Below are 16,128 nucleotides of genomic sequence, written 5' to 3' on the forward strand. Positions count from 1 at the left end.
GGGCCTGATTTTTCCAGCAGTCTCCCACTCATAAAAAGGGAGATTTATATTGCCACTAAGTGCATCTGCGTCAGTTCTGTTTGGTGTATATCTGCCAGCCACTTTCTGCCACTTATACCGTGTAGTATAATACAGTGGGACTGAATTTTGCAGCAGTCTCCCACACACAAAAAGGGAGATTAATATTGCCATTAAGTGCATCTGTGTCAGTTCTGTTTGGCGTATATCTGCCAGCCACTTTCTGCCCTTATACCATGTAGTGTAATACAGTGGGCCTGAATTTTGCAGCAGTGTCCCACACATAAAAAGGGAGATTAATAATGCCACTAAGTGTATCTAGGGCAGTCCTGTTTGTGGTATATCTGCCAGCCACTTTCTGCCACTGAAACTGTGTAGTGTAATACAGTGGGCCTGATTTTTCCAGCAGTCTCCCACGCATAAAAAGGGAGATTTATATTGCCACTAAGTGCATTTGCATCAGTTCTGTTTGGCGTATATCTGCCAGCCACTTTCAGCCACTTATACAGTGTAGTGTAATACAATGGACCTGTTTTTTGCAGCAGTGTCCCACACATAAAAAGGGAGATTAATAATGCCACTAAGTGTATCTAGGGCAGTCCTGTTTGTGGTATATCTGCCAGCCACTTTCTGCCACTGAAACTGTGTAGTGTAATACAGTGGGCCTGATTTTTCCAGCAGTCTCCCACGCATAAAAAGGGAGATTTATATTGCTACTAAGTGCATCTGCATCAGTTCTGTTTGGCGTATATCTGCCAACCACTTTCTGCCACTTATACTGTGTAGTGTAATACAGTGGGCCTGAATTTTGCAGCAGTGTCCCACACATAAAAAGGGAGATTAATATTGCCACTAAGTGCATCTGCGTCAGTTCTGTTTGGCGTATATCTGCCAGCCACTTTCTGCCACTGAAACTGTGTAGTGTAATACAGTGGGCCTGATTTTTCCAGCAGTCTCCCACACATAAATAGGGAGATTTATGTTGCCACTAAGTGCATCTGCATCAGTTCTGTTTGGCGTATATCTTTCAGCCACTTTCAACCACTTATACAGTGTAGTGTAATACAGTAGGCCTGTTTTTTGCAGCATTCTCCCACACGTAAAAAGGGAGATTTATATTGCCACTAAGTGCATCTGCGTCAGTTCTGTTTGGCGTATATCTGCCAGCCACTTTCTGCCACTTATACTGTGTAGTGTAATACAGTGGGCCTGAATTTTGCAGCAGTGTCCCACACGTAAAAAGGGAGATTTATATTGCCACTAAGTGCATCTGCGTCAGTTCTGTTTGGTGTATGTCTGCCAGCCACTTTCTGCCACTTATACCGTGTAGTGTAATACAGTGGGCCTGAATTTTGCAGCAGTGTCCCACACATAAAAAGGGAGATTTATATTGCCACTAAGTGCATCTGCGTCAGTTCTGTTTGGCGTATTTCTGCCAGCCACTTTCTGACACTTATACCGTGTAGTCTAATACAGTGGGCCTGAATTTTGCAGCATTGTCCTACACATAAAAAGGGAGATTACTATTGCCACTAAGTGCATCTGGGGCAGTCCTGTGTGTGGTATATCTGCCAGCCACTTTCTGCCACTGAAACTGTGTAGTGTAATACAGTGGGCCTGAATTTTGCAGCAGTGTCCCACACATAAAAAGGGAGATTTATATTGCCACTAAGTGCATCTGCATCAGTTCTGTTTGGCGTATATCTGCCAGCCACTTTCTGCCACGTACACTGTGTAGTGTAATACAGTGGGCCTGATTTTTGCAGCAGTCTCCCACACATATAGAAAGGGATATTTAAATTCACAACAAGTTTACATACACCTTCTACCTTGTTTTACAGTACCATATAACGGTTGTTAGTTTGGTTACATTTTCCCAAGAATGAGGAAGTCTGGTGGAAGAGGTCGTGGCCGTGGGTGGTCATTGCCAGATGGTAATGATGGTGGTGGTGGTGGTGGAGCATCTGGTGGTAGTGGGAAAAAGCAAAATAGCACCTAAGGCTCAAGTTGTTGAGCCAGCTTCATTGTCTGGCTACACAAGGCCTCGAACGCTCCCTTTTCTGGGAGTAGGAAAACTGCTTTTAAAGCCGGAGCAGCAGGAAAAAGTTTTGGCTTTCCTTGCTGACTCAGCCTCTAGCTCTTTCGCCTCCTCTTCAGAATGTTCAAAATTTAAAAGCAGCGAGTCATCAGTGGATGTTCCCTGTCAGGAACAAGTGGCTTCCTTGTGTCCTTCACCCAAAGCAAAAGTGAAGGATGCGGCAGGCTACACTACAGTTTACTCCATGGAGCTCTTTACACATACCGTGCCTGGGTTAGAAAGGGAAATTGGTAACAGGCCATTACAAGATGAATCAGACATGGAGTGCACAGATGCACAGCCACAGCTAGATTATTATGCTGTTCCATTGATTCAGATCACAACATTGCCCTCGCAGTGTACTGAGCCAGAACCTGACCCTGATGAGACTATGGTGCCCCATCCCGAAAGCTATAGCACCTTACACGGTGACACAGAGGAAGGTGTACAGGACATTGAATAGGAGGTGATAGATGACCCAGTTGTTGACCCTGATTGGCAGCCATTGGGGGAACAGGGTGCCGCTGGCAGTAGCTCTGAAGCGGAGAAGTATGAGCCACAGCAGGCATCAACATCGCAACAGCTTTCATCTGGCAGGCCCGTATCTGGCCAAAACCATGTGTCAAAACCAAAAACAGTTTTAGGACAGCATGGCCATCCAGTGAAAGTAGCACAGCGTGCGATGCCTGAAAAGGTATTCGATAGTAGGAAGAGTGCAGTCTAGCAATTTTTTAACCAAGATCCGAATGATCAGTGCAAAGTTATCTGTAAGAAATGCTCAAGGACCTTTAGCAGAGGGCAGAATGTCAAAAATTTAAATACAACGTGCATGCGTAGACATTAGTGTTGAGCGATACCGTCCGATACTTGAAAGTATCGGTATCGGAAAGTATCGGCCGATACCGGCAAAATATCGGATCCAATCCGATACCGATACCCGATACCAATACAAGTCAATGGGACTCAGGTATCGGACGGTATTCCTGATGGTTCCCAGGGTCTGAAGGAGAGGAAACTCTCCTTCAGGCCCTGGGAACCATATAAATGTGTAAAATAAAGAATTAAAATAAAAAATATCGCTATACTCACCTGTCCGACGCAGCCGGGACCTCGGCGATTGTAAGCGGCAGCGTTGTTTCTTTAAAATTCGCGCTTTTACTTGCTTACGTGAATTCCCGGCTTCTGATTGGTCAGGGCGGCCATGTTGCCGGGACTCGGACCAATCACAGCAAGCCGTGACGAAATTACGTCACGGCTTGCTGTGATTGGTCCGCGTCCCGGCAATATGGCGCCGTGACCAATCACAAGCCGTGATGTCACGGGAGGCTGGACACGCGCGCTTTTCAAAATAAGCGCGTGTCCAGCCTCCCGTGACGTCACGGCTTGTGATTGGTTAATGGCGGCCATGTTCCTGGGACGCGGACCAATCACAGCAAGCCGTGACGTAATTTCGTCACGGCTTGCTGTGATTGGTCCGCATCCCGGCAATATGGCGCCGTGACCAATCACAAGCCGTGACGTCACGGGAGGCTGGACACGCGCGCTTTTCAAAATAAGCGCGTGTCCAGCCTCCCGTGACGTCACGGCTTGTGATTGGTTAATGGCGGCCATGTTCCTGGGACGCGGACCAATCACAGCAAGCCGTGACGTAATTTCGTCACGGCTTGCTGTGATTGGTCCGCGTCCCGGCAACATGGCCGCCCTGACCAATCAGAAGCCGGGAATTCACGTAAGCATGTAAAAGCGCGAATTTTAAAGAAACAACGCTGCCGCTTACAATCGCCGAGGTCCCGGCTGCGTCGGACAGGTGAGTATAGCGATATTTTTTATTTTAATTCTTTCTTTTACACCTTTTTACATTAATGTTGTTTCGATACCGATATCCGATATTACAAAAATATCGGATCTCGGTATCGGAAATTCCGATACAGCAAGTATCGGCCGATACCCGATACTTGCAGCATCGGAATGCTCAACACTAGTAGACATTTAACCAGCATGCACTTGCAAGCCTGGACTAACTACCAAACGTCCCGTAATGTAGGTGCACCCGCTCAGAATGAAGCTAGTCAGCAACGCTACATTGCTTCCCTCACTGTAAGCCCACCGTTTAGGACACCACCTGCAGCAAATGTGGAGGTATCGTTGCAAGGCCAAAGCAGTCAGGGAATCACAAGGTTGTTGGTAGGAAACACTGTATGTAGGCCAACAGCAAGAATACCCTCACCAACCCTCTCTCAATCTGCCATGTCCACCACCACCCCCGCTAGTTCCACCATATGCAGCTCTCCAGTCCAGCTCACCCTACAAGAGACTCTCATTAGGAAAAGGAAGTACTCCTCCTCTCATCTGCGAACACAGGGTTTGAAAGCCCACATTGATAGACTAATCTCGTTAGAGATGATGCCTTACCGGTTGGTTGAAAGCGAAGCTTTCAAAGCCCTGGTGGCCTATGCAGTACCACGCTATGACCTACACAGTCGACACTTCTTTGCGAGAAAAGCCGTCCCAGCCCTCCACCAGCATGTCAAAGACCACATTATCCATGCACTGAGGCAATCAGTCAGTAGAAAGGTGCACCTCACAACAGATGCATGGACCAGTAGGCATGGCCAGGGACGTTACGTGTCCATCACGGCAGACTGGGTTAATGTGGTGGATGCAGGGTCCACAGGGGACAGCCATAGTGGGACAGTTCTGCCTAGCCAACAGTCTAGGAAACAGTTGGCTGTAGGCGTTCGCCACCCCTCCTCCTCCTCCTCCAGCAGAAGCGAAAGCTCGTCTACAGAGTGCAGTCGCACGACCACTCCATCCGCAGCTGCCAGTGTTGCACACGAGGTGTCCCATTATGAAACAGCTAGTGGTAAGCGTCAGCAGGCTGTGTTGAAAATAAAGTTTTTGAGCAACAACAGACACACCGCAGAAGTTCTGGCCGAGTTCTTGCAGCAAGAAACTCATTCATGGCTGGGCAGTGTACATCTTGAGGCAGGCAAGGTAGTCAGTGATAACGGAAGGAATTTTATGGCTGCCATAGCCCTTTCAGAACTGAAAAACATACCTTGCCTGGCTCACAACTTGAACCTGGTGGTGCAGTGCTTCCTGAAAAGTTATCCGGGGTTACCAGCCCTGCTCCTGAAGGTGCGAAGACTTTGCTTGCACCTTTGCCGTTCCCCCGTACACTCCAGCCGTATGCTGAACCATCAGCGATCGTTGAAGCTTCCCCAGCACTGCCTAATAATCGACATTGCAACAAGGTGGAACTCCACACTGCACATGCTTCAGAGGCTGTGCGAACAGAGGCGTGCTGTAATGTATTTGTGGGAGGATACACATACACGGGCAGGCAGTTGGATGGCAGACATGGAGTTGTCAGGTGTGCAGTAGTCGAAGCTACAAGACCTCTGTCAAGTCCTTCAGTGTTTTGAGGAATGCACACAGCTGGTAAGTGCAGATGATGCCATCATAAGCATGAGCATCCCACTAATGCGTCTTCTGATGCAAAATTTGACGCACATTAAGGACCAGGCGTCTGCAGCCGAGGATGAGGGAAGCCTTGATGACAGTCAGCCATTGTCTGCTCAGGGAACTCTCCTGGACAAGGTGGCGGATGAAGAGGAGGAGGAGGATGATGGGGATGAATATTTATGGGAGGAGGAAGCTTCTCAGGGGGCAATAGAAACTGGTGGCTTTGCAAGGTCAGGTACAGGGTTTTTGCGGGAGACAAGTGATGTTGATTTGCCAGAAAGTGCTCCTCAACCCAGCACAAGCAGTGATTTGACACCTGGAACATTGGCCCACATGGCTGATTATACCTTGCGTATCCTAAAAAGGGACCCCCGCATTATCAAAATGATGACCAATGATGATTACTGGTTGGCCTGCCTCCTGGATCCACGCTATAAAGGGAAATTGCAAAATATCATGCAACATGAGAACCTTGAGCAAATATTGGCTACCAAACAAGCAACTCTTGTAGACCGTTTGGTTCAGGCATTCCCAGCACACAGCGGCAGTGATGGTTCTCACATGAGCTGCAGGGGGCAACATGCAAGAGGTGTTAGAGGTGCACAAATCAGAAGTGGCGTTGGACAGAGGGGTTTTATGACCAGGTTGTGGAGTGATTTTGCAATGACCACAGACACGACAGGTAATGCAGCATCAATTCAAAGTGACAGGAGACAACATTTGTCCACTATGGTTACGAACTATTTTTCCTCCCTTATCGATGTTCTCCCTCACACGTCATTGCCCTTTGATTACTGGGCATCTAAAATAGACACCTGGCCTGAATTGGCAGAATATGCATTACAGGAGCTCGCTTTCCCAGCTGCTAGTGTGCTACCAGAAAGAGTCTTCAGTGCTGCTGGTTCAATACTGACCGAAAAAAGGACTCGTCTGGCTACCCAAAATGTTGATCTAACCTTCATTAAAATTAACCAATTATGGATTTCTAATTATTTTGCCCCACCTTCCCCTGCTGACACGTAGCTTTCCTGTAAAAAGGTCTTGCTTTTGGACTCCTCTTACTGACTGCTCCAATTCCTCCATTTGCTGCTGCTGAATGTCCACCATAGGCCATTTTTACACCTCCCTAAATGGGGTGACTCCCCCAACGGGGCCGTGGTCACCACTTGGCGCAAGCACCCGTGCGAGTGCCATTTGCCTGGACAGGTGGGTGTGCCCACTTTTGGCTGACGGCACTGGCACAGGGTCCCTCATAGTACAATGAAGTGTCTCTGACGGTGGTGGTGCACACTTAATGTCAGGCACACCGTCGTAATATGAGGGGCCCTGTGCCAGTACCACCGCCCACGAGAGAGTGTTCCCCCCAGCTCGAACAGTGCTCTACCACTTGCAAAACTTACCTCTCCCTGCTCCACCACTGTGTAGTCTGTGCTAGGGTTGAGCGACTTTTATTTTTATAGGATCGGGTCGGGTTTCACGAAACCCGACTTTCTCAAAAGTCGGGTCGAGTGAAATCGGCCGATCCTATAAAAAAGTCGGGGTCGGGGTTGGCCGAAACACGAAACCCAATGCAGTGCAATGGGATACTATGGTTCCCAGGGTCTGAAGGAGAGGAAACTCTCCTTCAGGCCCTGGGATCCATATTTAAGTGTAAAATAAAGAATTAAAATAAAAAATATTGATATACTCACCTCTCCGACGTTGCCTGGACATCCCCGCTGGTAACCGGCATCTTCCGTTCCTAAGAATGGCGCTTGAAAGACCTTTCGATGACGTCACGGCTTGTGATTGGTCGCGGCCGCCCACGTGACCGCTCAGCGACCAATCACAAAGCCGTGACGTCATCGAAAGGTCCTTCACGCGCTCATTCTTAAAAAGGAAGGCTGCCGGAAAGAAGCCGAGGGTGAGTATATTCCTATTAAGTATATACTCACCCTCGGACGCGCACTGCTTCTTTCCGGCAGCCTTCCTTCTTAAGAATGAGCGCGTGAAGGACCTTTCGATGACGTCACGGCTTGTGATTGGTCGCGGCAGCCCACGTGACCGCTCAGCGACCAATCAAAAGCCGTGACGTAATTCTCATGTCCTAAATTCCTAGAATGAGGAATTTAGGACCTGAAAATTACGTTATGGCTTTGTGATTGGTCGCTGAGCGGTCACGTGGGCGGCCGCGACCAATCACAAGCCGTGACTTCATCGAAAGGTCTTTCAAGCGCCATTCTTAGGAACGGAAGATGCCGGTTACCAGCGGCGATGTCCAGGCTGCGTCGGAGAGGTGAGTATATCAATATTTTTTATTTTAATTCTTTATTTTACACTTAAATGTGGATTCCGGTACCGATTTCCGATATCGCAAACATATCGGAACTCGGTATCGGAATTCCGATACCAGATTCAGAAGATCGCCGACCTCATGGCCGACCCCACACAGGGGTCGGGTCGGGTTTCATGAAACCCGACTTTGCCAAAAGTCGGCGACTTCTGAAAATGGCCGACCCGTTTCGCTCAACCCTAGTCTGTGCAGTTAAATCCTTCAATGGCACTGCCAATACAAATTTGTTGAAATGATAGATGATAGTAAAAATATACAGGGGCCCTGGCCTCCATTTAGACCAGTTAATACTTTGCACCAACTACCACTGTCTGCTACTCAGCAGAGGAACCCACCCCTGTACCTAGCTTTGCCACCTGTTTATTTAGGAAAAAAAAATGTGCAGACATTTAGCCCACTTTACTGTTTTGGCCAACTTACTGTGTCAACCACTTCTTCCAGTTGTCCTCCACCGAACAAAGCAGTGCCGCCAGTTTACTCGTGTTACCAGTGTAGAACTGCATTGAGCCTACTTTTTTACTTTAGGCCTAGTAAGTCTGTCTGCGCCACTCCTTGCAATCGTCCTCCGCTGACCAAACCAATGCTGCCTGTGTACCCCTGTAACCTATTTTAAACTGCATTGAGCCTACTTTTTTATTTTAGGCCTTGTAAGTCTGGGCCACTCCTTGCAATCGTCCGCTGCTGACCAAACCAATGCTGCCTGTGTACCGCTGTAACCTATTTTAAACTGCATTGAGCCTACTTTTTTATTTTAGGCCTAGTAAATCTGCACCACTCCTTGCAATCATCCACCGCTGATCAAACCAATGCTGCCTCTGTACCCCTATAACCTATTTTAAACTGCATTGAGCCTACTTTTTTATTTTAGGCCTAGTAAGTCTGCGCCACTCCTTGCAATCGTCCGCCGCTGACCAATGCTGCCTGTGTACCCCTGTAACCTATTTTAAACTGCATTGAGCCTACTTTTGTATTTTAGGCCTAGTAAGTCTGCTCCACTCCTTGCAATCATCCGCCGCTGACCAAACCAATGCTGCCTGTGTACCCCTGTAACTTATTTTAAACTGCATTGAGCCTACTTTTTTATTTTAGGCCTAGTAAGTCTGCACCACTCCTTGCAGTCATCCGCCGCTGACCAAACCAATGCTGCCTGTGTACCCCTGTAACCTATTTTAAACTGTATTGAGCCTACTATTTTTATTTTAGGCCTAGTAAGTCTGTCTGCGCCACTCCTAGCAATCATCCTCCGCTGACCAAACCAATGCTGCCTGTGTACCCCTGTAACCTATTTTAAACTGCATAGAGCCTATTTTTTTATTTTAGGCCTAGTAAGTCTGTCTGCGCCACTCCTTGCAATCGTCCTCCGCTGACCAAACCAATGCTGCCTGTGTACCCCTGTAACCTATTTTAAACTGCATTGAGCCTACTTTTTTATTTTAGGCCTGTTACCTGTGTCTGTCTGCTCCACTCAATATAGCTGTCCTCCACTGAACAAAGCTGAGCTTCAATCTTCAGGCTTTCGGCCTATAGGAAATTTTAAACTGCATTTGGCCTATTATTTTGGTTGGGCCCTAGTAACTGTGTCTGCCGCTCCTTGCTTTTCTCCTCCACTGAACAAAGCTGAGCTTCAATCTTCAGGCTTTCGGCCTATAGGAAATTTTAAACTGCATTTTGCCTACTTGTTTGGTTGGGCCCTAGTAACTGTGTCTGCCGCTCCTTGCTTGTCTCCTCCACTGAACAAAGCTGAGCTTCAATCTTCAGGCTTTCGGCCTACAGGAAATTTTAAACTGCATTTGGCCTACTTGTTTGGTTGGGCCCTAGTAACGGTGTCTGCCACTCCTTGCTTGTCTCCTCCACTGAATATAGCTGAGCTTCAATTTTCAGGCTTTCGGCCTACATCAGATATGAAACTGCATTTGGCCTACTAGTTTGGTTGGGCCCTAGTAACGGTGTCTGCCGCTCCTTGGTGTTCTCCTCCACTGAAAAAAGCTGAGCTTCAATCTTCAGGCTTTCGGCCTGTATTTAGAATATGAAACTGCATTTGGCCTACTAGTTTGGTTGGGCCTACTAACGGTGTCTGCCGCTCCTTGGTGTTGTCCTCCACTGAATAAAGCTGAGCTTCAATCTTCAGGCTTTCGGCCTGCATTTAGAATATGAAACTGCATTTCCTCCACTGAACAAAGCAGTGCCGCCTGTTTACTCCTGTTACCAATTTTGAACTTTATTTGGCCCACTTTATTATTTGGGCCTACTAACTGTGTCTGCCACTCATTACAGTTGTCCTCCACTGAACAAAGCAATGCCGCCTGTTTAGTCCTGTTACCAATTTTGAACTGCATTTAGCCTACTTTATTCTTTGGGCCTATATCTGTGTTTCCTCCTCATCCTGTCCATTGCCCAGCCACTGCTAGATTAGTCTGCTGGTACATTTACCCAGACCACTACATTCCCCTTGCACTCTACACAGCCAGATTCTGACCCTCCTGAAAGTCTGGTTTGCCTTCCCGCATACTATACCACCTTACACAGAGACAAAGAGGAAGGCGCAGATGAAAGTGCAGGTTCCTTCATCAGGTGGGGAGGGCAAGCTCATTGGCGACGTCACTGGCACAGGGCCCCTCATAGTATGCAAAAGTGTCTCTGCCTTGGGAGGCGCCCCCACCGTCAAACACAACGCCGTACTTTGAGGGGCCCTGTGCCAGTGCCAATGCGAACGAGTGTGCCCCCCCTGCTTGCTCAGGATCACAGCACTTGCAAAGTTGAAATACTGACCTCTCCCTGCTCCACCGCCGTGGCGTAGTCGGCGTTTCCTGGGCCCACGAAAAACTTGAGCCTGCCCTACCCCCCACAACTTTAGCCAAATGACCCCCAATTTTCAATGCCTAACTATTATTATAAGGTAAATTAAGATTGACAAGCTTAAGTAACAAGAAATGATGTTTTTGGCATTAAAATGGGCACTGTAGGTGTTTTCCTGTCCTCCACTCACTGCCGACTTTGATTCCCCATTGACTTACATTGGGTTTCGTGTTTAGGTCGATCCCCGACTTTTAGTGATAATCGGCCGATTTCACTCGACCCGACTTTCACGAAACCCGACTCAATCCTAAAAAAGTAATAGTCGCTCAACCCTGGCTGTCAGCACAAAACTGTCACTGCGTGTTTACACCAAGAGTTTATGTGATTGCACAGAAATTTTATGGCATCATCAGAGCATCAAGAAGTCCAAGGATACAGTGGTTGGTGGCGATGATAAAATGTGTTGAGGACAGGATGGGGAATCGTGAAGAACATAGGGGCCAGAGGGGTAAACGATAAAGTGAGCTTCAGCATTTTTTTTTATTTTCTATGTCTTACTTTTATTATGCTTTGGGGCTTCAAGGGACCCCAGAGAATAATAGGGAACATTCAATATGTGTAGAATGACATTGCTGCTAATTGAATTTTCTGGGAAAATCTACGCAATTTGGTGAATTAGAAATTTGTCAGATCCACTCATCTCTAACCAAGAGTCTGTCTTGTATCAATTTAGCAGGGTAAAATTAATTACTGGAGTTCTATCATAAAGGATAAGGCAAGGACAAGCAATAAATGATCTGGGATTAGAACTGAAAGTTTTAGTAGTAAAAAATAAAGTGATCATAGACTGCAAAAACAATCTAGCTAGCCCAGTGTAAGAGAAAGACGCGGCTTGCAAACAATAGTGTTCTCAAATCATTTTTGCCTTATTATAGGACATCAGTAATGTTGAACATAATAACTAGTTTAATTGCCAATAAAGACCATTAGGTTTTTAATGGCATGCAATGTTAGTTGATTAGCTTAGCAGGAATAAATTACCTTGATATTCACATTATCTACCTTCTTTGTGACTCATATAAGGGTAAATCAGTTTACTCATATTTAGATTTTTTAGTCTGCTATTGAAATGCAATACATTAACCCCTTAACCCCCAAGGGTGGTTTTCATGTTAATGACCGGGCCAATTTTTACAATTCTGACCACTGTCCCTTTATGAGGTTATGACTCTGGAACGCTTGCATGGATCCTGGAAATTCTGACAAAGTTTTCTCGAGACATATTGTATTTCATGCTAGTGGTAACATTTCCTCCATATTACTTGCATTTATTTGTGAAACAAACAGAAATTTGGCAAAAATTCTGAAAATTTTGCACTTTTCCAACTTTGAATTTTCATTCCCTTAAATCACAGAGATATGTCACACAAAATGCTTAATAAGTAACATTTCCCACATGTCTACTTTACATCAGCACAATTTTGGAACCAATTTTTTTTAGGGACCACATCACATTTGAAGTCACTTTGAGGGGTCTATATGATAGAAATTACCCCAAACTGGCACCATTCTAAAAACTGTACCCTTCAAGACACTCAAAACCAAATTAAAGAAGTTTATTAACCCTTCAGGTGCTTCACAGGAATTTTTGGAACATTTAAAAAAAAGAACATTTAACTTTTTTTCACAAAAAATGTACCCCATATGTGGTGTGGAACCACTGTTTGGTGCATGGCAAAGCTCAGAAGGGAAGGAGCGCCGTTTGGCTTTTCAATGCAAAATTGGCTGGAATTGAGATAGGACGCCATGTCACATTTGGAGAGCCCCTGGCGTGCCTAAACAGTGAAACCCCCCCACAAGGTACACCATTTTGGAAAGTAGACTCCCTAAGGAACTTATCTAGATGTGTGGTGAGCACTTTGAACCCCCAAGTGCTTCACATAAGTTTATAATGTAGAGCCGTAAAATAAAAAATCATATTTTTTCACAAAAATGATTTTTCGCCCCCAATTTTTTATTTTCCCAAGGGTATCAGGAGAAATTGGACCCCAAAATTTGTTGTCCAATTTGTCCTACGTATGCTGATACAATAGTTGTTGGTCAGTTTGTTCTGAGTACGCTGATACCTCATATGTGGGGGGTAAATCACTGCTTGGGAGCATGGCAGAGCTCGGAAGGGAAGGAGCACCATTTGGCTTTTCAATGCAAAATTGACTGGAATTGAGATGGGACGCCATGTCAAATTGGAGAGCCCCTGATGTGCCTAAACAGTTAATCAGTAGAAACCCCTCACAAGTGACACCATTTTGTAAAGCAGATCCCCTAAGAAACTTATCTAGATATGTTGTGAAAACTTTGAACCCCCAAGTGTTTCACTACAGTTTATAACGCAGAGCCGTGAAAATAAAAAATCTTTCTTTTTCCACAAAAATGATATTTTAGCCCCCAATTTTTTATTTTCCCTAGGTTAACAGGAGAAATTGGACCCCAAAGGTTGTTGTCCAATTTGTCCTAAGTACGCTGATACCCCATATATGGGGGAACCACCGTTTGGGCGCATGGCAGAGCTCAGAAGGGAAGGAGTGCCATTTTGGAATACAGACTTTGATGGAATGGTCTGCGGGCATCACGTTGCATTTGCAGAGCCCCTGATGTACCTAAACAGTAGAAATCCCCCATAAGTGACCCAATATTGGAAATTAGACCCCCCAAGGAACTCATCTAGATGTGTTGTGAGAACTTTGAAGCCCCAAGTGTTTCACTACAGTTTATAATGCTGAGCCGTGAAAATAAAAATTAGTTTTTTTTCCACAAAAATGATTTTTTAGCCCCCAGATTTGTATTTTCCCAAGGGTAACAGGAGAAATTGGACCCAAAAGTTGTTGTCCAATTTGTCCTGAGTACGCTGATACCATGATACCATGGGGGTAAACCACTGTTTGGGTGCATGGGAGATCTCAGAAGGGAAGGAGCACCTGTTTTACTTTTTAAACGCAGAATTGGCTGGAATTGAGATCGGACGCTATGTCACGTTTGGAGAGGCCCTGATGTGCCTAAACAGTGGAAACCCCCCAATTCTAACTCCAACCCTAACCCGAACACACCCGTAACCCCAATCCCAACCCTAATCCCAACCGTGAATGTAATCCAAACTCTAACCCCATCTCTAGCCCCAACCCTAACCCTAACTTTAGCCCCAACCCTAACCTTAGCCCCAATCCTAACCTTAACTTTAGCTCTAACTTTAGCCCCAACCCTAACTTTAGCCCTAACCCTAATGGGAAAATAGAAATAAATACATTTTTTTATTTTATTATTTTTCACTAACTGAGGAGGTGATGAAAGGGGTTTGATTTACTATCTATAGGGGTATTTTATAGCGGGTTTTCGGGTTTTTGTTTGGCAGCTGTCACACACTAAAAGATGCTTTTTATTGCAAAAAATAGCTTTTGCATCGCCGCATTGTGAGAGCTACACTCACCGGCCACTTTATTAGGTACACCATGCTAGTAACGGGTTGGACCCCCTTTTGCCTTCAGAACTGCCTCAATTCTTCGTGGCATAGATTCAACAAGGTGCTGGAAGCATTCCTCAGAGATTTTGGTCCATATTGACATGATGGCATCACACAGTTGCCGCAGATTTGTCGGCTGCACATCCCAAAGATGCTCCATACAAGGCAGGATGGATCCATGCTTTCATGTTGTTTACGCCAAATTCGGACCCTACCATCCGAATGTCGCAGCAGAAATCGAGACTCATCAGACCAAGCAACGTTTTTCCAATCTTCTACTGTCCAATTTCGATGAGCTTGTGCAAATTGTAGCCTCAGTTTCCTGTTCTTAGCTGAAAGGAGTGGTACCCGGTGTGGTCTTCTGCTGCTGTAGCCCATCTGCCTCAAAGTTCGACGCACTGTGCGTTCAGAGATGCTCTTAGGCCTACCTTGGTTGTAACGGGTGGCGATTTGAGTCACTGTTGCCTTTCTATCAGCTCGAACCAGTCTGCCCATTCTCCTCTGACCTCTGGCATCAACAAGGCATTTCCGCCCACAGAACTGCCGCTCACTGGATTTTTTTTCTTTTTCGGACCATTCTCAGTAAACCCTAGAGATGGTTGTGCGTGAAAATCCCAGTAGATCAGCAGTTTCTGAAATACTCAGACCAGCCCTTCTGGCACCAACAACCATGCCACGTTCAAAGGCACTCAAATCACCTTTCTTCCCCATACTGATGCTCGGTTTGAACTGCAGGAGATTGTCTTGACCATGTCTACATGCCTAAATGCACTGAGTTGCCGCCATGTGATTGGCTGATTAGAAATTAAGTGTTAACAAGAAGTTGGACAGGTGTACCTAATAAAGTGGCCAGTGAGTGTATAATTTTTCCACATTTTGTCCCACAGAGTCATGTGAGGTCTTGATTTTTGCAGGACGAGTTGACATTTTTACTGGTACCATTTTCGGGCACATGATATATTTTAATCGCATTTTATTACGATTTTTTGGAAGTAGAATGAACAAAAACCTGCAATTCATGAATTTCTTTTGGGGGGGCGTTTAATCCGTTCCGTGTGTGGTAAAACTGATAAAGCAGTATTATTCTTTAGGTGCGATTACAGCGATACCTCATTTGTATAACTTTTTTATGTTTTGGCGCTTTTATACAATAAAAACTATTTATATAAAAAAAATTATTATTTTTGCATCGCTTTATTCTGAGGGCTATATATTTTTAATTCTTTTGCTGATGACACCATATGGTGGCTTGTTTTTTGCGAGACAAGATGACATTTTCAGCGGTACCATGTTGATTTATATCCATCTTTTTGATCGCGTGTTATTCCACTTTTTGTTTGGCGGTATGATGATAAAGCATTGTTTTTTGCCTCGTTTTTTATTTATATTTTTATGATGTGCACTGAAGGGGTTAACTATCGGGATAGTTTTATATGTCAGGTTGTTATGGACATGGCGATACTAAATATTAGTACTTTTATTGTTTTTTTATTTACATAAAGAAATGTATTTTTTGGAAAAATATTTATTTTATTTTTTTCTTTATTTAGGATTTATATATATATATATATATATATATATATATATATATATATATATATATATATATATATATATATGTATATATATATATATATATATATATATATATATATATATATATATATATATATATATATATATATATATATATATATATATATATATATATTTACACATGTTAACTTCATTTTTTTTTTACTTTTTTACATTCTCCCAGGATGGGACATCACTATATAAAGTCAGATCACTGATCTGACACTTTGCAGAGCACTGTGTCAGATCAGCAATCTGACAGGCAGTGAAGAAGGCTTGCCGCCGCCTGCTCTCAGCAGGCACTGACAAGTCACCTCCAGTGGCCATCTTGGATCCGGGGTCCTGCAGGGA

Source organism: Ranitomeya variabilis, chromosome 4 (assembly GCF_051348905.1).
Source record: "Ranitomeya variabilis isolate aRanVar5 chromosome 4, aRanVar5.hap1, whole genome shotgun sequence".
Lineage (NCBI taxonomy): Eukaryota > Metazoa > Chordata > Amphibia > Anura > Dendrobatidae > Ranitomeya > Ranitomeya variabilis.